The sequence below is a fragment of the Neovison vison genome, chromosome 1 (assembly GCF_020171115.1).
Source record: "Neovison vison isolate M4711 chromosome 1, ASM_NN_V1, whole genome shotgun sequence".
In the NCBI taxonomy this organism is placed as follows: Eukaryota; Metazoa; Chordata; class Mammalia; order Carnivora; family Mustelidae; genus Neogale; species Neogale vison.
Genome location: NC_058091.1, coordinates 314,521,770 through 314,542,524, shown reverse-complemented (window position 1 = coordinate 314,542,524; position 20,755 = coordinate 314,521,770).

Here is a 20,755-nt window from a genome sequence, read left to right as displayed (position 1 = left end):
TTTGGGCAACACATTGGCCAAAGAATAACATGTTCACCTTGTTGGAGGCAAAAAATGAGTCCTTTGGTTGTTTATTTATTTATTTATGTTCTAGTGGGAGGTTGAAATGGTATCATCAGGGCTGAGAAGTTGATATGTGTCTTGTCACAAACACACAGGGATTCGGTGTTCACAGTCCTTCAACAGCTCAATGAAGGCCTCTCGTGTCATATTTTAATGACTGTATGAATGTTCTTGAGAGGAAGAGCCGGAGACGACCATAAAATAGGATACTATATGTGCGTGGCTTAACAGTCTTTTGGTTAATAATTATGATCTTGAGGATCGTGCCCGGATCTGTTGTTTTCACGGCCAGTGTCACCATGTGGATGGATTCCTTCAGATGCAAAGTTTTCACGTAGTGTCACTTCATGCACATTGATGTACGCCTTTGAAAACGAGCAGATAGAAACGACCCATGATGTCTGGCGGTAATGACCATGTACCACACCCACGATGGTGCTTGAGAAGCAGAGACATTTCAGCTCTTCTCCTGAGCAAACTCCCGCGTGCTCCTGGAGATTCTGCAAAATGTGCCAGCAAACAATCGGAGCATCTTCAAGCGAGCAATGATGGCCAAAATGAAGACACATCCCTCTATTCAGCAGCACTAGGACAACCCACCTCTCCTCACACCAGTGCACAGAGTCCACAGCACGTATCTAATTATATTTAAATAAAAAGCAAAGTTTCTCCTTGTATTTAAAGTGGGAAATCAATGTGATCGCCACTTTAAATTACACATTGCTTGAAGAACAGTAAATCGGTGATTATTTTATTTGGCTTCTAAATAGCCCTGACTCTGCCGGGTGGGTATAGATGATTTAGACATGATTGCAGGGGATTTCTGTAAAAGGGAAAGGTGTTATTTCTCACTACGTATTTTAACTTGTTTGGGCCTGAAAACATCTGATTGCCTTGAGGTAGCCAAGGAAGCATTTCTTCGGTTGATTTTTACAAAGTTAATACTTAAAACATATAGTATGGTTGGAAGGGACTATCTCTAACGAGACATTGGAGACCATAATTGCCATTATGACAGTTTCCCAGTTTTCTACAGGGAAATATATGTGTAATAAATTATATAAAGTATATAACTAAGTATATAAAGCTATATAAACCTTTTTACCATACGTAAGAAAGAATAATTACTCATAAACAGATTTTGGTGATTTTGTTTTGATTTTCTCAGCACATGGCAAACACAGCCCACTGGAATTAGTGAGAACACAGGAAGAGACGGTACATTCTCTGGGAGTTCTGCTGCCACAGTGAGGTGGTGTCATCTAGTCCTGGGAACCCCGGGGGAAGACTGCTCGAGCAGCCACTGGCATCTCAGTGTAGATATGGACTTGGATAGATGATACAGATACACACAAATTAAAGGAAAATGTTTTGTCAGGATCTGCTATTGCTTCTTCTCATATTCTTTTTATTTAATTATGTTCAGAGGTAGAATTTAGTGATTCATATTCTTTTAATAGCACACACACGCATTCTCCCCACCAATGCTAAGACCCTGCACTTTCTCCTTGAGCTACGATGTAGTCAACGATGACCCTGTTCTTGTTGACCTCCATGTCCACCTGGTGACACACTGCCTTCCTTCTTTTTATCTCCCTGCCTGATTCTGCCCCTCACCTGGGCAGGCCTCATAAAGGCTTTGCTCATCTTTATCACCTCCATCTTTCTAGAATACCCTTGAGGTAGCTGTGCTCCAAACAGATCTCGAAGCCCATCCCACCCTTGGCTCCACTGGGAAATGAGGTCCTCTGTGCTGGATTACTGTCTTCAACAAGCTTTCGTCCACATTAATCTTTCTTTGAAAGGGTTTCCCTGATCATCATCTCAAATTCTAACCCCATCTTGCTTTGTTTTTGCTCATAGGAATTGTGGAAAAGCTCCCCCACCCTCCCCGCCATCACACGTAACTGGTACCCGAAGAGTGTTTCACTGTGATGAAAGTTCCTTGGGGCAGGACCTCTGTTTTCTTACTCACTGTCCCATCCTACCCCTGTGACAACTCCCTGAGTAAGAATGATCCCATAAAAAATCCACACAGTGGGACCCCCCTGGTGGGATCCATGCTCTTATGGAAAGAGGTGGTTTACTTGCTTCCTCTGTCTGCTCTCTGCTACGTAAGCACGCAATGAGATGGTGACCATCTGGGTAACCATGCCTGTGCTCTGATCTTGGACTTTCAGAATCCAGGGCTCAGAGAAATAAAGGGCAAATAAGATACGTGATAATGTGTTACAGCAGCCTGAACAGACCAAGACAAAGACCATTCACACTTAGAATCCAGGGATGTCTGCTGGTGTCCGGGGAGGGGACCACATGGCTTATCAAGTTCCTCTTCTCATATTTTGGTGAGTGATCCTAGTTTAAAATTAAGGGGGGGTTACTCTAATTGATTTTTCCATGAAACAATAAAATTCCTTATCTGGTTTTGGTTTTCCTCACCTTTGACCAACGAGGCCAGCTAGTGCCGGCGTTAGTTATCATGAATGAAGAGACTGGAGCCTGTTTGATCAACGAAGTCGCTCACATTACATGTGCCCTCCAGCTAGGACCTTTTATTTGAGCTTTAAAATGATATATTCAGTTGTCATCTATTTTGCATATTCTCTTGGATTTGGATTTTTTGCAGGAATTTCAAGCATCCCATGCTCGGAACTGCAAGATGGCTCTCACTGCACCCCGCCCCCCGGCCCCATGTCCAGCCCTGCCCTTGCACGTGTCTGCCTCCAGCTGCAGAGGTCGGCATCACTGTCCTTCTCCCACAGCCCTCTGCTGTGGTGCTGGCCTTCGGTGCTCCGCAGGGCCAGTCCGCCGGGGCAGCACAGTCAGCACTGACCTGCCCTCCTTCCCTCCTCATCCTAGGCCCGGCTGCCTCGCCTGCCAGCTTTGACTTTGGGCGGGGTGTGTTCTGTGTGTGTGTGTGTGCAAACAGGAATGAAATTTTAGGTCTCATAAATATTAAAATCAGAGGACTCTGCTCCAGTACACGACACCTTCAGTCGTTTCTCACCGGACTTAATACCATGACGAGCTCCCATGGCTGGCTGGACCCTGTGGGTTCTGGTGAGACTGATCTCTCTGCGCGCTGAGTTTCTCCAGAGCCGTCTTCACTCAGCTCCGGAAAAAGGCTCCTCTCTGCTTCATGGCCTCCCCTCTGCTACTTCTGCCTGGGGTACTTTGCCTCCCACCACTCCAGGTCTGGGTGCAAATGTTACTCTCCCTCCTTCCCAGAGCTGGTTGGGCCCCATGGCTGAAGCTCGCCAAGTACCACATGTGTGTCCTGTGCGTGCTGCTTTCATCGTGTCCCATTGTCCCCTCCCTAATGCTCATCACTTCGTGATCCTCTCACCGTGTCCTGACTTCCGTGGGTGCTGCCTGTGTCTCCTCAGAGCACAAAGGTGCTGGGGTTTACCGGCTTATGCCACCAGTGCCTGGCCACAGAGGACATTTAATGCTGGATGGATGTCTGGTAGGGTGGGGGTAGGTGTGGGGGTCGATGAAACCTGAAGGGACTTCAGAAAATGCAAAGAAAAAAAAACAAAAGACTTGAAACCATTGGAAGGAAACCAAGCTTAATCAACTGGAAAACAAGAGAAAGATAATACACATTAGTTCCGTCAATCTGGATTTACTCTACCTTCTGCTTTAATTATCTCTTCTTTAATTTCATTTTTTGAGCAAATTGTAACAATTGCTTCTCAGAAGCTCAACAATATTCTACCCAGAATAGTGTCAGAAAACCCAAGGGCATAATTACTTAGAAAACATGATTTTTCTTTAATAAGGACTTCTCTGCAGGTGTCGATTTGGGCATACAACGGAAGCACGCGGGAACTTGCGTCACCACCCCCCCAATACTAGAAGGAACATATTTACTGTAGGGAGCTGGCTTCAGTCTGTCCTGGTCCCCGTGAGCAGCGACAGCACGGGGCGCCCTCATCCTCTCCCGCGAGCTGTCACTTGCACATTATCGCGCCCGCCACAGTTCAGATCCTTATCGCACACTTAGGCTGGCCATGTTTTCATCTCTTACTTAGACATATTTTTCCCCCCGGATGATAGTAAAGGGCATCTTCAGGCACCCTTACCTCTCATATTGAATTGTGAATTTGTCGTGGTGGATTAGATTAATCAAAATGGCCTTAGAAGAAAAATCTCCATGTGTGCTTCTCAAACTCAATTTCTGTCTTTTTTTTTTTTATAGAGACACTACTTTCTGTACTTCATTCTCACACGCTGTTTTCCTATATCTCATGCAGCTGAAGACGTATTTATCCCAGCCCTTGGTGGCTTGAATTTAAGCTACTGTTTAAATTTATACCTAAGCAGTAAAGGCAAGGATTAGAAAAATACCATCAGAATTGGAAGCAGGCAAGGTTTAAGCTACTTGTCTTCAGTAGAGCAAAACCTTTAGAGTTCTATCACTGGCTTCAAACTTTCAAAAATCACATACTTGGGAAATTTAATGAAAGCTTATCTGAATAATGGGTGGTGTTACAAACCAAAACACCAATATAAAAATAGTTCACCAAAAATGTATCCAATGAATCAGTGTATTGGAATGTTTGCTTTATTCTTTGATTCTCACCTATTTACTTTATCAGAAAAGAAGGAAAAGAAATGAAGAAGAATTAACCAGCAGGATAATATATAGAAAACAACTTTAAAGAGATTTCTTATTAACAACAACAATAAAACAACAACAAAAAACACTTTTCATGTTCTCTCTCAAAACTCAGAGAATTTTATGTTTATATTGTAACTTAGCATTTGAGGGCGTTTTCTTTTTTTGTAATATAAAATAATATTTTTCCACCTCAAAAACAATAGATCTTTAATCATGGAAATAATGGGAGTACTTATAAAAATAATGTAAAGTTACCTACAATTCTCCGATACGTATTTATTCCCTCAAAACAACATCATAGAGTAATATATTTTATAGTTTTTTACTTAAAAATGGAAATTTTCTTATGCATTAAATTCTTTCTTAATGGCCTTACATTTACACAATCTACTCTAATAAGTGGTTTCCAGTTTCTTCCTTTTCAAATATACGATAATGAGATGGACATCTTTGTGGCTACAGCTTAGAATACATGCTTAACTAGCTTCTCAAGAAAATTCTTGGAAATGGAATTGTTTGGACAACAGTATTCACATTTTTAGAAGAAATCAGAGATATGTCACTAGATTGTACCCTAATGATGTTGCCCTAATTCATACACTGAACCACAAGAAATGAGGGTTTCCTACTTTTCTTTCAATTTCATCACCAATGGGAATTATAACCACTATAAACGCTGATGGTTTGATGAGAGAAAAATGAAAATGAAGTGTCCTTTAAGATTTCAGTTCTTTTCTGGGGTGCCTGGGTGGCTCAGTTGGTTAAGCATCTGCCTTAAGCTTGGGTCATGATCCCGGGGTCCTTGGACCGAGGTCTGTGTCAGACACTTTGTGCAGTGGGGTCTTTGCTTCTCCCTCTCTCTGTCCCTGCTTGTACTCTCCCTCTCTCTCTCTCCCTCTTTCTCTCAATTAAATAAAATATATTTTTTAAAAAATGTCAGTACTTTCCTTTCATGAGATAATTGGCTTTTGGATGCCATGTATTAGTTGCCTTTTTGGGAGGGTATTGGTGCTGATATACTTTGGTATTTTTGATATTGGTATTGAGTGTTGGCCAAAAATAAAAATCAAACAAAAAACTTTCAATATTGAAGTAATTCAGTCTTGCCTGGTCTGCATATCTCTGATGTACGTGACATATATATACGTGTGTGGACCTTCAGCTACCCTCGCACAGAGAGGCTGGTATTATACTTACTCTGTGGCCATCAATAGGTATAAAAATCGAGAAACTGGAAGACAATGGTCAATAGTCATCAGATGATAACCAATGTGGCACTACAGCATTTGAGAGGTTTTCTCCCGGATGGCATCTTCCAAATTTTTGGCGAAGCAGAAAGAGCCCAAGCAGAGTGTGACAGTCTCACAGGGCAGTGTGACTAGGTATGCAGCTGGGAATGCTAAGGAGACTGTGATTTATGGGGGTTAGCTACCAGAAAAAACAAACAAACAAGCAAACAGACAAAAATAAAAAAAAAAATTCACCACGGAGAGTGATCTCAAAAATTCTGCAGAAGAATTCTTGGATCTTTGGCTATCCAACACAGGTGCAAGTCAAGTTCCAGAAGCCCCAGCAGAGAACAGCTGATGGGAGGCAGAGCGGAGATCCCAGTCCAGGAGAGCTGTTAGAGCATGCCCAGCCAGGGTGGAGGTATCACTGAACTGACACTCAAGAACAGAGTTCAGCAATCTGAAGTGCTCCCAGTGCCTTCGGGGCAAAGGCCAAATGAAACAGACCCCTTGTGATGAACCTAAGACTCATCAGGATCCAGGTAATGGGCTGGCAATCTAACTCATGTCTAAAACAAATCCAATGTTCCTTCTGGGCAAAACCAATACAAACTTGAGCTTCCGCAATAGTTCATCCACAATTCTTGCACACAATCAAAAATCATTAGACACCTGGGTGGCTCAGCAAGTTAAGCATCTGCCTTGGGCTCAGGTCATGATCCCAATGTCCTGGGATCGAGTCCCACATTCAGTTCCTTGCCCAGTGAGGAGCCTTCTTCTCCCTCTTGCTCCTGCCATTGCCCCTGCTTGTGCTCTCTCTGTCCGACAAATAAATAAATAAAATCTTAAAAAAAAATCATTAGACAAAGGAAAAGGAAGTTGTGTTTGATCACAAAGAGATGAAATAACCAAGAAAAGCAGATCCAGTGTCATCCAGATGTTGGAGTATATACATAAAGGACTGCAATTTGTAAGGGCCGCCCCTCCCAGAGGAATTTGCTTGTGGACCCTGGATATGGGGGTGGGGCAGGCTGGGTGGAGACATCCAATCGTTGGGGCACGCGTATATCCACTAGGGTGAATTGAGATCCGATTGGCCACCTGTGTAGGGGCGGGGCTCAACCAACCGCATAAAGGTTGGTGTGTGAGGCTGTCAGGAGAGCAGGAGAGCTGCTGCGGGAGCAGAAGGAAGAGTCCAGGAGTGGAAGAGTCAGCGGAGTGGAGGAGCTGTAACAGCTCTTGTAAGAGCCATAACCGCTGCCAGCAGTCCCGCCGGCGGCAGTCTCCCGCCGCCTGCGGTACCGCCTCCAGAGGTCCCGCCTCTGGCAGTCCCGAGACATCAGCGGTCCAGCTGTCTGTACCTGCAGCCCCTAGACGTCAGCGGTCCTGAGACACCAGCGGTCCAGCTGTCAGCAGTCCCGACGCCTGCAGCCCCGAGATGCGAGTCGTCCCGAGACGCCAGCGGCCCTGAGATGCCAACAGCCCCCAGCTGCCAGCAGCCTCGCTGCAAAAATGCCTCGCCACCCCGAGCCATGAGCGGCCTTGTCCGCAGCGATGGCCTCCTCTGGGTGGCAGCCTTGTCAGAGTGGCATCGTGGGGAGCAGAGTCTGTGTCATCTGGATTGTCATCGTCGCTGTCATTGTTGCCTCTTCGTCGTCGGGAGCGGCCTCGTCCGGGAAGCGGTCTTGTCCAGAATGGCCTCTTCTTGGGAGTGGCCTTGTCCGGGGAGCGACCTCATTGAGCAGTGGCCTCCTCCTGGGAGTGGCCTTGTCCGGAGTGGCCTCTTCTTGGGAGCGGCTCTGATCATGGAGTGGCCTCATCTGCGAAGCAGCCTCATCTAGAGCAGCCTCGTCTGGAGCGGCCTTCTTGGGAGTGACCTTGTCAGGATCATCATCATCGCCTTTCCGTAAGAGACAGCCCTGACCGGTCAGTTTGATTCTTGATGCTTGGCACGAAATAAAGTTTTGCTTGACCTTCGCTTTCTATCAGTCTCGTTCTTTTGATCACAGACCCTAACAAATTAACCAGGTAAAGAGGATAGCAGAAAATGGGGAAAATGGGTAGAAAGATGAGTATCAAAAGAAATTGAAATACACGAAGTTAGGGTGGCTTGGTGGCTCAGTGGGTTAAAGCCTCTGCCTTTGGCTCAGGTCATGATCTCAGGGTCCTGGGATCAAGCCCCTCATCAGGCTCTCTACTTGGCAGGGAGCCTGCTTCCCCTCTTTCTCTGCCTGCCTCTCTGCCTACTTGTGATCTCTGTCTGTCAAATAAATAAATAAAAATCTAAAAAAAAGTAAATTGCTTTGAAAAAATATGTAAAGTCATTCAGATGGGCATTTAAAAACTATAATATATAATATTTAAAATTTAATATAACTCAGTGTATAAGCTTGGTGGCCAACTGGATCCAGAAGAAAATAGAATTTATGAACTCAAACTTATAAACATTAAATACACAAATTATAACACCGAGATTAAAAAAAAAAAGCAGGGCATATGAGTGGTAGAGCAAGAAGGGAAAGCAGTCTTCCACACACATAAACAGATTCAGGGCGTGTGTGTGACGGGGTGTGTGTGTGTGTGTGTTGAGGATTTGACAAGCTGATTCTAGAACATGAAAATTTAAAGAACCAAGAATAATCAAGATACTGTTGAAAATAAGACAGAAGTTATTAATGTTGGATATCAGGAGTTATTCCAAGGGTATAATAGTTTGGGTGGTAAATACTAGTACCAGGACAAAGGGGAGGAATGAAACAGAGCAGGGACCTTAGAGGAAGCTATACACATGTGGGGACAGTTGATTTTCCACAAAGATGGGACGGTAGATAAATAAAGAAATGATAATCTTTTACTGAATCCTACTTCAAGCCTTTGAGGGGAAAAAACAAAACAAAACAAAACAACTCATGTAATGCCATCTTCTCTTCTTCAGTCACAATAATTCCAAGTTTCTCAACTTTCTGTTGGTTTCTATTTTGTCATAGTATCTGTTAGTTGACTGTGTCTGCGATGATCTCTTTTGAAATATCTCAAAAATGTGGCACCTGAGAGACTATGGACTCTGAAAAACAGTCTGAGGGGTTTGAAGTGGCGGGGGGGTGGGAGGTTGGGGTACCAGGTGGTGGGTATTATAGAGGGCACGGCTTGCATGGAGCACTGGGTGTGGTGAAAAAATAATGAATAATGTTTTTCTGAAAGTAAATAAATTGAATAAAATTAAATTAAATAAAAAAAAAATGTGGCACCTGGAATATTCCAGTGTCCATGTAGTACAGAAGAATTGCTTCTTTTCCTCTTATAAAGATATTCTTCCCTAGGACAGCCATGGGTATATGGCTCTCCTGACATCTCCCCTGCCCATGCTCAGAGGTCTTTGTCATATATCTGCAGGAAGGTGCTCCCCATAGACACCACTCAGTATAAACTAGCCACATGATGTTTGCAGATTGCCCTCCACTTAGCATCAAGCATGGCTTCAAGGAGTGGGGATGATTCTCTGTGATAGAGACCAGGTTAGATTTTCACATTCTCAGTTTTCTGCTTCCCTCTCATCTCCTGTTTTTCTTCGGTTGTCTCACTCAGTGCTTTCTTCCCTTAGGCATTGCATCATCATACATGATGTCTGTGTCCTTTCTTCCTGTGAGAAAAAATCCAGTTTCTGAGTCAGTGGCTACACAGCCCATTTCCTTAGAACACAACTGGGTCATATATGCAATAGATCACTTTGCTCAACTCACGGTATTACATGATTTAATTGTAACAAGTACTGTATTAAAGTCAGGAAACACCCCAGTTAAATTCTACATCAATTGTTCACCTACTAAGTCTTCTTTAAACTATTCTTTGACCGGTCGTTTGTGGTGAAAGCTTGTTGGCTTTGCTGCAAACATCCATTCCACTTCTAGGAATCAAAATAGTACATTGTGGGGGATAATTATTTGCCTTCCACTATGAAGGATGATGAGTGCACAGGGGACAGATGTGTTTCCCCCCTTTTTTACTGATAGTCTCTAAGGGCAAGGTGAAAGGCACGTGGTCTGAGCTCAGTCAATGGGATCACCTCCTGGAGTTTTGCACATGAGCCAGCAATGCCGCGACTGAGGAAGGAGTTGGAGGGTTATTCATCACAAGGGTGTAGGAGCCCAGGCATGTGCCACTACAAGGTTGTGACTGTGAATTCTGCACTTCACTCTTGTAGAACAGTTGGAAATCTCTGAGTCATCTTCCAAAAATTCTTACTGTGAAGTGTCTTGTTTATTTTGGACAATGAATTTCTGTTACTTGTAAACAAGAAGCCCTAGTGATCTATGCCTAACTCTCCCCCTTAAGGCAGTGAGAAACCTATGAACCACCTCCCCCCAAGAATCTACTTTCTAATAGTGAGTAACATCTTCAAACAAGTATATTCCAAGCTTACTTTCCATTAACTTTTTGAATCAATGTCTCCATAACTTTCCTGTGATCTGTCACATTAGAAATATAACTTCAAATTAGGTTTGTTTTAACTTATTTGGTATTGATTAACCCATTGTTCATTGTCTGTATGAAATGTACATATGTACTTTAAGAAATGGAGAGTAACCACTATCTCACCATCCATAATTTCACCACATTTTTATTGAACTCACTAGTATGTAATCTTAGTGGGTATAATTTTCTTCTTTTGAAATTGGTCTAGTATTTGTTGGCTCTGTTGATCTTCCCTTTTACTTTTTTGCATGCATTCTCAAATATTTTACAAAATATCTAATCACAATTGTATCATTGAAGCAAACAAGAAAATGGGGGGAAAAACTACCTAAAATTCATTTTCCTGGAAATCATCTTGGACCAGCTAAAATTTTAATTTATCTTAAAAATGTTTCTCTATTCTGCCATTTTCAAATTGAGCACTAAGTTTCCTAGAAAGAGTGGAGTTTCCAGTGGAATAGTGTAGGAGGGTGTGAGAATGCCTTTCTGTTTCCAAAGTGGTGGCCCTACTTTTTTTTTTCTTTGTTCTACTACCCACAAGTGTGGTGGAGAAAGGCTCCTTTTTGTTAACTTTAGCCTGTAACCACCGATAGAATCAAGAACACCTTTTAAAATAACACATTATTGCTAAGCACCTGGCAATCTGTTTCATACTAAACATTTCTGTCTTCGATTTATCATTAGCTCAGAAGAGCTTTGCATTAGGAATGGATCTTGTATTACTCTAAAGATGGCAATGGAAACAAAGCACTCTATCACTGGTGACCACACAGCTCTGGGTCCTCTGTTAGATGGAAGCATGACTAGGAATCTGTGTTGTTTTTATTTTACTTTCCCACTAAATCAAGTTTTATCAGTAAGTGGTTTTCTTGTTCTGAATTTCATGCTTTAACAATCTTTAGTGTCAGAATTATTTTTCTTTAAGAGTGTGGACATAGACACTATTATAAGTTTGTTAAATATTAAGGGTAATTTTAGCCCATGTGAGAAAAAAAAAGATTATGTTTGGAAAGCCACAATATTTCAACCTATTAGTATATTTTTAGTGCCCCGAAGCCCTAATTGAATAAATATGCTTGGCAATCCTGAAAGTGTTGATTAAGTTCCTTAAAGGGCTTTCCTCATGGGTGAAGAGTTACAACAAGCCAGAGCCCAGTTTCATACAGAGAACTCCATGGTCTTTGGGCCTTTCTTAAACAATCAGTTAAATGATCCCTTTGTGCCCTTGGATGAAACATCTAGTATAATCCTCAAAGAAACTGAAAGAGATATTCACATCCCTTTGGGACTGTCTGAAGCTGTGGCCTCTGTTACAGACCAGCTAACCTATAGTGGGATTGTCAAAAACATTATCTTACTGTGGCTGCAGTGTTTATGGAAATACACTCTTATAACCTTGGCACCTGAAACATTTCTGCCCCAACTGGATCTCCATAGTAGTTTCCTCAGGGAGTGTTTTAAAATATATATAAAATGAATAAATGTAAAAGAGAAAGATGATGTTGTACGTAATCTAATACTTTTATTTGGGCCTTGGTAGTAGCTGGTGTCTTTAATAGCTACAAAAAGAGGAAAAATATATCACACTAATCAATCATGAAGTTATTCCTAACAAGTAAATACATTAAATATATGAAATGAAAGGGCCATTGATCTGCAGGGAGGGTCGCTACCTTTCTTCCAATGGTGAAGTAAAGTCTCACATTAGACCATCTCCTGTATGTGTTTCTTGTCAACATTATCTACCCTTGAGGAGCCATTATTTTGGTTTCTGTTTAAATATTCTTTTTGATGAATTAATTTCAGTGATATTTTCTTCAGATTGTGTGATAACTGAGTGATGTGTGTGATAGTCTCACCCCTCGGTGGGGCAGGAGAAGCCTGGAGGGACAGGGTGAAGTGGACACACTGTCTACAGTGGGTAGCATGAGGCCATCTGTGCAGAATCCACTCTACAGCCATCACAAAGGTCACCCCACAGCAGAGACAGTCCCATATATCCTGGAGAGAAGGGGTCTGTAAAGGGAGAAGGTTTCAAAAACATCACCCTTCTATGTGTACCTGGCAGACTCGAGAGGAATTGCAAGAACCTCCTCCCTAGGCCAGCCTCCAGAATAAGTTCCAAGACTAAGCACAGGATCTGAGAGAGAGAAGCGGGTATCTCAACATAAGATGACAGGCGGACTCAGAATAATAGTAATTGAATTATGACCTTGAAGACAAAGCATAAAAGAGAAGCCTAGATTTTCATTTCTGAAATTCATTTTTTTATCCACAGTTTAAAGTATAAATCGCCAAGTTATTTGAAAATATTAGTCTTCTTTTAAGTGTTGTCTAGAATCAACCACTGATTGTGGCTCTCCCTTCTCCTAAGAGACTGAAGGGATTTCCCTTTCAAGTCCATGGCTATCTTTTAGCAACACGTTTTGCTGGGCTATCTTGGTAAGAAAAGGGAAAATGAAGAGACAACAAGCCTCCACCTGGAGGAAATAAGTGGAGATTTGAAGAAGAAAAGGGAGAAGAAGGAAGGAAGGTGAGCAGATGAAGGCTCAGCATCAACCCTGGAGATGGGACCCTATGGTGGGTCTACTGGCTCATGGTCCAGTAGACCCACCATCTCCTGACCTAGGCAAAACCTCCAAGAAAACGAATGCCTGGCAGGATTGATATTCCTGAGGAAACCTGGCTTGGAGGGCTGGTGGGCAGTGTGGCCTGAGCTAAGTCCAGGACAGAGTGAGAGGACTCATCAGAGTCAGGAACCACAGGAGATCTCCACTAATACTGGGCAGAAAACGCATTTCCCCTTAGACAGAGAATTGGGAGTTTGACCCAATTAGAAGGAATTCCTTGAAGAGAATGGTTTCCACTGATATTGGTATTGAAAAAAATGAGAAAATTTAAATTTAGTATTGGAATGAAAGTTAAAACTAAGATCAGACAGACACAGCTGATCTGGAGGGAGATATTTCTTCCCACGGAACTAAGTCAAATATTTAGCAGATATTTTATCTGGTGAAGGAGACTTGCAAAATTTCTAAAATTGTGTAACTAATTATTTTGATAACATATCTCCTATTTCACACTTAAAGCCAAGTACTTTCATGTTCTTGAAGTATATCAAAGTTACTGAGTGAATACTTCACCGCACTCCTGGGAATCAGGTCAACCAGATTTTCAAATTTGAGATGAAAACACAGACAGTGTAACTGCTCATGTTCAAAGTCATATCTCAAAGTTAATGTAGGGACAATAAGGGATTCTGGATTTCCCTAATATGTAATTAAGTATGACCTCTACCTGACCCATTCTCTTAGACTGTAGGCTTCTATAGTCCTAAGTTCCAGTTATGCTTTCCAAACACAGCGAATTCTTCTTTATCCTTCATGGTTGTGGTGGAATGTTCTTGTTCACCAAAAATTCTCTTACTTAACCAGAGAGGCATCACAGAGGCTCCAAAAGCTCCCGTGACTTTTATAGAATGATAAGAGCATAAGAAAACATACCTAATGGCAAACTACATTTATAGTAGTTTCAGTGTCAAACTTCCATTAATACAAAATTTATCTTTGCATCTGGCTGTACAAATGAAATGAAATGGCTGTACAAACCCCACTTGAAATCAGAAAACATCATCATAGATGTGTATGACAAAGGGTTGTGTGTGTGTGTGTGTGTGTGTGTGCATGTGTGTCTCTACCTCTGTCTGTGTAAAAAAAAAAATAATTTCTCTCTAGGTTTCAAAAGTCACGTGGCCCACTGGGGTCACGCTCAAGAGAGCCGTCCTCGCTTTCCTGTTATTGGGACGATGCATGCGCCGATGGGCTGAGCAGAGCTCCACACCTTTTTCATAAAGGGCATTTTCACAGATTTCCCAAGCCAACTGAACAAGAGACTTAAGAAAATTATAATCCTTTGTATGACTTCCTCGGGTTTAACAAGAATATCAACTCGACATTTCAAACAAGGTTCACTGATTTTTGGAGTGATTTTGTATATATTTTTTTCTATTGTGATGTGATTATTTTTATTAATCTATTTCATAATCAATTTAGAGAAATGAGATATCAACTTGAATTTTGCAACAGACACAGCTGTATGGTGTCTTTTCCTTGGTTCTGATACCATCGTCTAGAAGTTTTGGTAAAATGGGGTGAAATTATCATATGGTTTCACTCATTTGTGGAGCATAACCAATAGCATGGAGGACAAGGGGTGTTAGAGAGGAGAAGGGAATTTGGGTAAATTGGAAGGGGAGGTGAACCATGAGAGACTATGGACTCTGAAAAACAGTCTGAGGGGTTTGAAGTGGCGGGGGGGTGGGAGGTTGGGGTACCAGGTGGTGGGTATTATAGAGGGCACAGCTTGCATGGAGCACTGGGTGTGGTGAAAAAATAATGAATACTGTTTTTCTGAAAATAAATAAATTGGGAGAAAAAAATGGGGTGAGATGTGGAAAATAAAGTATAACAAGAATATAATTGCACACTGACTGAATTCATTTAAAAAATACTTTGTAGATACTCAGACCAAGTGTTCCAACTCTATGGTAGGGGAATCCTGTTATTCCTAAATAAGATTTCAGTGGTATTTTCTATTTTTAAAGAAATCCAAAGGAATGTACTCTAAAATAAAAGTAACAGCAAAACACACCATCAGGATCAAATCTTTTAACCAAGTAAAATGGAAATAAGTCCTTGGAAGAAAAAAAAAAACACAGAAATGTACATTTAGTTACCCTGGATCTTGCAATTACAAGCGCTCAGGATTACAGTAATGCCATTTCTCAGACAGCGTTCAACAATGTGTTCACACATTGCCTTTTATCAAAGGTTCTCACGTGCTCACTCTGAAATCCAAATCACGCCTTTGTGCGACAACAGCCTGGCTCTTATCACCACCACCTCCACTTGCTGATGGAGTTGGGGTACAGGAGGTTAAGTGCCGTCCTGAGGCTACCGCAGTAGTTGGATTGTGTCTTAGGAGAGTGGCAGCGGCCTTGCTCCTGGCATCCATGGCTTTGCATGTGGCATGGTTCCCAGACAACCGTTTCTGGCCGTTCTACCTGTTAACCCATACTCACTTTGGCAGTGGGTGGATACATCAGCAAAGGCTGGATTCTTGAGTGTATCTTTGACAGAACCAGGAACGGCTCGCCACAGGGTTATAGACGCTGTAGTAACCGGGGCGTAACATGTGGTTTTGTTGCCATCTTACACAGTTCTTGAGTTTTTTTGTTTTGTTTTTAATAAAACCAACACTCAGGCACTACTCATCTGACTTCCATTTCTGGGTCCACAGTGTTCTCTGATATTTGAAGACCTGGGAACAAGGTCAACACCACCCAGCTGGTTTGTTGTTGGACAGTGACCTTGAAATGTCAACAGACATGACAACCTTCTGTTTGATTGAGGAGTTAATCTGTCTTTGTTCTTTTTTTTTTTTTTTTGCTTTTTATTTTTTTTTATTTTATTTTTTTTCCCAATTTATTTATTTTCAGAATAACAGTATTCGTTATTTTTTCACCACACCCAGTGCTCCATGCAAGCTGTGCCCTCTATAATACCCACCACCTGGTACCCCAACCTCCCACTCCCCCGCCACTTCAAACCCCTCAGACTGTTTTTCAGAGTCCATAGTCTCTCATCAAACCTTCCAAGAAGAAATAACACCTATTCTCCTGAAGCTGTTTCAAAAAATTGAAGCAGAAGGAAAACTTCCAGACTCTTTCTATGAAGCCAGCATTACCCTGATCCCCAAACCAGGCAAGGACCATACCAAAAAGGAGAATTTCAGACCAATATCACTGATGAATATGGATGCTAAGATTCTCAACAAGATCCTAGCCAACAGGATCCAACAACACATTAAAAAGATTATCCACCATGATCAGGTGGGATTCATCCCTGGGCTACAAGGATGGTTCAACATTCGTAAATCAATCAATGTGATACAACAAATTAATATGAGAAGAGAGAAGAACCACATGGTCCTCTCAATTGATGCAGAAAAAGCATTTGACAAAATCCAACATCCGTTCCTGATTAAAACGCTTCAAAGTATAGGGATAGAGGGAACATTCCTGAACCTCATCAAATCTATCTATGAAAGACCCACAGCAAATATCATCCTCAATGGGAAAAAGCTTGCAGCCTTCCCGTTGAGATCAGGAACAAGACAAGGATGCCCACTTTCACCACTCTTGTTCAACATAGTATTAGAAGTCCTAGCAACAGCAATCAGACAACAGAGAGAAATAAAAGGTATCCAAATTGGTAATGAAGAAGTCAAACTCTCTCTCTTCGCAGATGACATGATTCTTTATATGGAAAACCCAAAAGACTCCACCCCCAAACTACTAGAACTCATACAGCAATTCAGCAGCGTGGCAGGATACAAAGTCAATGTGCAGAAATCTGTCTTTGTTCTTAATCCCAGTATCCTACGTCTTCTGACAGACTGCTAAGAACACCGCTCATTTCTGTTATTCATGTTTGTCACCTAAAGTTTATGTAATCAGTGGCTATGGGTTCAACATGCACCACACATCACCTCCAGGTTTGTGGTGCAATTATGGGAATTCTGATCTATTTTCTATCTTTATGGTGATTCATTGTGTGTATCCTTTATGTAGAGGGTTTTAGTCCTTTTCCTAGGGAAGTATTCATGATACAGAATGTGAGTGAATAAATATCCTGAAATTCCCTTATACCTTTGGTGGGAATATAAGCTGGTACACTCACTCTGAAAACAATGTGGAGGTTCCTCAAGATGTTAAAAATAGAGCTACTGTACCACCCAGGAATAGCACTACTGGGTATTTACCCCAAAGATACAGATGTAGTGAAAAGAAGGGACACCTGCACCCCAATGTTCCTAACAGCAATGTCCACAATACCCAAACTACGGAAAGAGCTGAGATGTCCTTCAGCAGATGAATGGATAAAGAAGATGTGGTCCATATAGACAATGGAACATGACTCAGCCATCAGAAAGGATGAACGCCTACCATTTGCACTGACGCGGATGGAACTGGAGGGGATTATGCTAACTGAAATAAGCCAAGCAGAGAAATATAATTATCTCATGGTTTTATTCAGATGTGGAACATAAGGAATAGGATGGGGAACAGAAGGGGAATGGAGGATAATAACGAGAATAATAATAATGAATGGGAAGAAATCAGAGCGGGAGACAAACCACGAGACACGCTGGACTCTGGGAAACAAACAGGGTTACAGAAGGGAGGAGGGTGAGTGGTGCCCGGGTGGCTCCGTCTGTTAAGCATCTGCCGTCAGCTCTGGTCATGAGCCCAGGGTCCTGGGTTTGAGCCCCACATCTGGCTCCCTGCTTGGGGGGAGTCTGCTTCTCTCTCTTCCACTCCCCCTGCTTGTGTTCCTTTTCTCACTGTGTCTCACTCTGCCAAACAAATAAAAATCTTAAAAAAAAGGGAGGAGGGTGAGGAGACGGGGTAACTGGGGGATGGGTATTAAGGAGGGCACGTGATGTGATGAGCACTGGGTGTTATACACAACTAATGAATCATTGAACATGCAATCAAAAGCTAATGATGCACCTGGGTGGCTCAGTGGGTTAAGCCGCTGCCTTCGGCTCGGGTCATGATCTCGGGGTCCTGGGATCGAGTCCCGCGTCGGGCTCTCTGCTCTGCAGGGAGCCTGCTTCCTCCTCTCTCTCTCTCTGCCTGCCTCTCTGCCTACTTGTGATCTCTCTCTGTCAAGTAAATAAATAAAATCTTAAAAAAAAAAAGAAGAAAAGCTAATGATGGACTATATGTTGACTAACTGAACATAATAAACAAAGGAAAAAGTAGGATTGAAAACAAAGATATTTAATATTTTAATGATATACATATGACGAACACAGTAGTAATGGTCACAAAAACCAGTCTTATGTCCATAATATGGAGTGTTATATGGCTATTAAAAGGAGAGAACATTAAATAGCTTGATATCACTGTAATAGGATTAGAATCTAATATTAGATAAACAATCTACATAAAGTATGATTGAAAATCTATTTTGAAAATATATGTGAATAGAGAGAGAGGAAAATATCCTTCAAAGTGTCGAAACTCTCTGGGTAGAAAGACGAAGAGGAAAATTAATACTTGTTTGTTTGTTTTTTGTATTTCTGAGATTTTAATAATGAATATTTATAATCAGAAAAAAATAATGTTCTAAGCACAGACTGAGGACGTGAGTTCGACTTTCATTTCCCATTGCTAATAAAGTTATATCTGAGAGTTTCCTGTAGCATCGTATCTACTATTGTGGATCATTATAAACTCAATTTTTTGTTTTCTTGGAATATTATGAGATGGAGGGAGAGTTCAGTATCTTTCATAGGAGAGTAAAATGTCCTAAATGATTTGAGGTTCATGCTTCTGAAGCATAAAATAATAGTACCTCTCTACACTAACTGACTGGGAGGGGGACAGAGCCAGGTGGTGGTGGGGACCCCGTTGCCTGCTCTTGGTCACCATTCCCCACTCGTGGCCACGGTTCCACTTGCCTGGTCCAATTCAGTGAGTTCGGGAACTAGGAAGATTTTGTCAGGAGGGGTGGGGGAGGGGCGAACCGGATGTGATCGTTCAGTGCAGCGAAGTGTGTGCTCAGGGAGGAGTCCAATCCTCTGACCCCTGCCCGCCCCAGGGGTTGCTCAGGAACCCACGCGATGGCGTATATAAAGTGTTTGGAATAGAGCCCGCCCTGAGTAGGCTCTGAGGTGACTTATGGCTGGTCAATCCTTTGCCTGGAACACAGCATACTAGCCAGAATGTAATGGAAGAGCGCCCAGAAACTCCAGGTTTTAGGAGGTTTCCTTCTAGGGACTCCGAGGAGGATCCTACTCAGGGGGCAGCTGGCCACGCGGGGGGCGCAGAGACCTGAGGAAGACCCACCCGGGGGGCTCCTGCAGGCGGGGCTGAGTGGGCAGGGCAGAGGGAGGGCAAGGCTCCAGCAGAGCGCGGAGGACGGGGGAATGACCCTGGGCAGAGCCTCTGCTCCGTGGGAGAGCGCAGGGGTTGAGGGATTGAGGGGCTCTGACTCTCATCTTGAGTGACTGCTGACTATGCGCATTCATCCAACATGGAAGTCAAGGAGCCTGTGGGCCAAGAAGATAGTGAGATTGGTTCTGGGCTCCATCAAGCTGTGCTGTCAGGAGAAACATTTTCCAAACACATTCCCTGAGCGGCAGACCGAATCCACACCCTCCCACGATCGGCCCTTGCAGAAATGCCCACACCCGGCAGGTCTAACTTGGCCGGCCGAACTGTGAGGGACCCTGGGGAAGTTCAGGATATTCCCATGGTGTGTGCATTGTCCGGGGATGTGGGCTCCAGCCCCAGATAATTTCCTCTCCCTAGTCTTCACCTGCAGAGGAATGAGTCAGAGAACGTTGGGAGAGGCACGGCACACCCAGGCTCATTACATTCCAGCAAAAAGGCCAGCTATGTCTCTCTAATGACACCGTAACAAATGCTTTGAAGTCAGTGTTTGATTAAACGTGTTGTTATAGGGGAGAACAGGTTCCCTTGGTGAGCAGGGAGTTAGACACACAGCGCGGCTTATTTTAATAATAGCTGCCTGGTGCACACGTAGTTCTTTCTTGGGTGGACTTGTATTATGGAGCTGGAGGAAAATGGGCCACTAACAGTTTAAAATAAAGGATTTACTTCTCTAGTGTGTCACATGGGCCCACATTAGTATTCTGCGCTCATCTTGGGCTTGGAGAGATTCAAAGTCTTTCATGTCTGAAACCTCACGATCAAGGGCAGATCTTTTCTAGCCCTGGAGTCGAGATGGAAAAGAGGCTCCACGTACGGTTTCATCCCTGTGTTTTGCTGTAAGACCTTGGGAAAAAGATCTTCACTGACTTTTATTTCATTAAAGCACACTGACTTTTTTTTGACACTTTCAGAAATTAAAATGGAAATGTTTTAAGATTCAGGCTGTCATTAGACCATATGTTTTATTTGGATGAAATGCTGTTCTTCCATTGGGACAAAACATTTTGCGAATTCTCACCCCATCTTAGATTGCAGAATTGAATAACTATGTAGGAAAACAGTCATCTTTGAATAATTAATTTCATTCAAAATAAGCCTGCGACATGTTTGGGTGGAAGGTTGACGATGACTGTAATCCAAATTAGAGTTAAGAATTTTTTCTGATGCTTCCAACATGGCTGTTGGAACATGGAGACTCCATGCCAGGATCACTGCCTTCGCTTTTCCTACCCTGTGGAGGTCAGACGGAGGCCTCGGAAAGTCCAGAGCAGAAAGCGGAATGCCCCCCATTCCAATGGTGCTGTGGTGGAGAGAGTACTTCTCCCCTAAACTGAAAGCTTG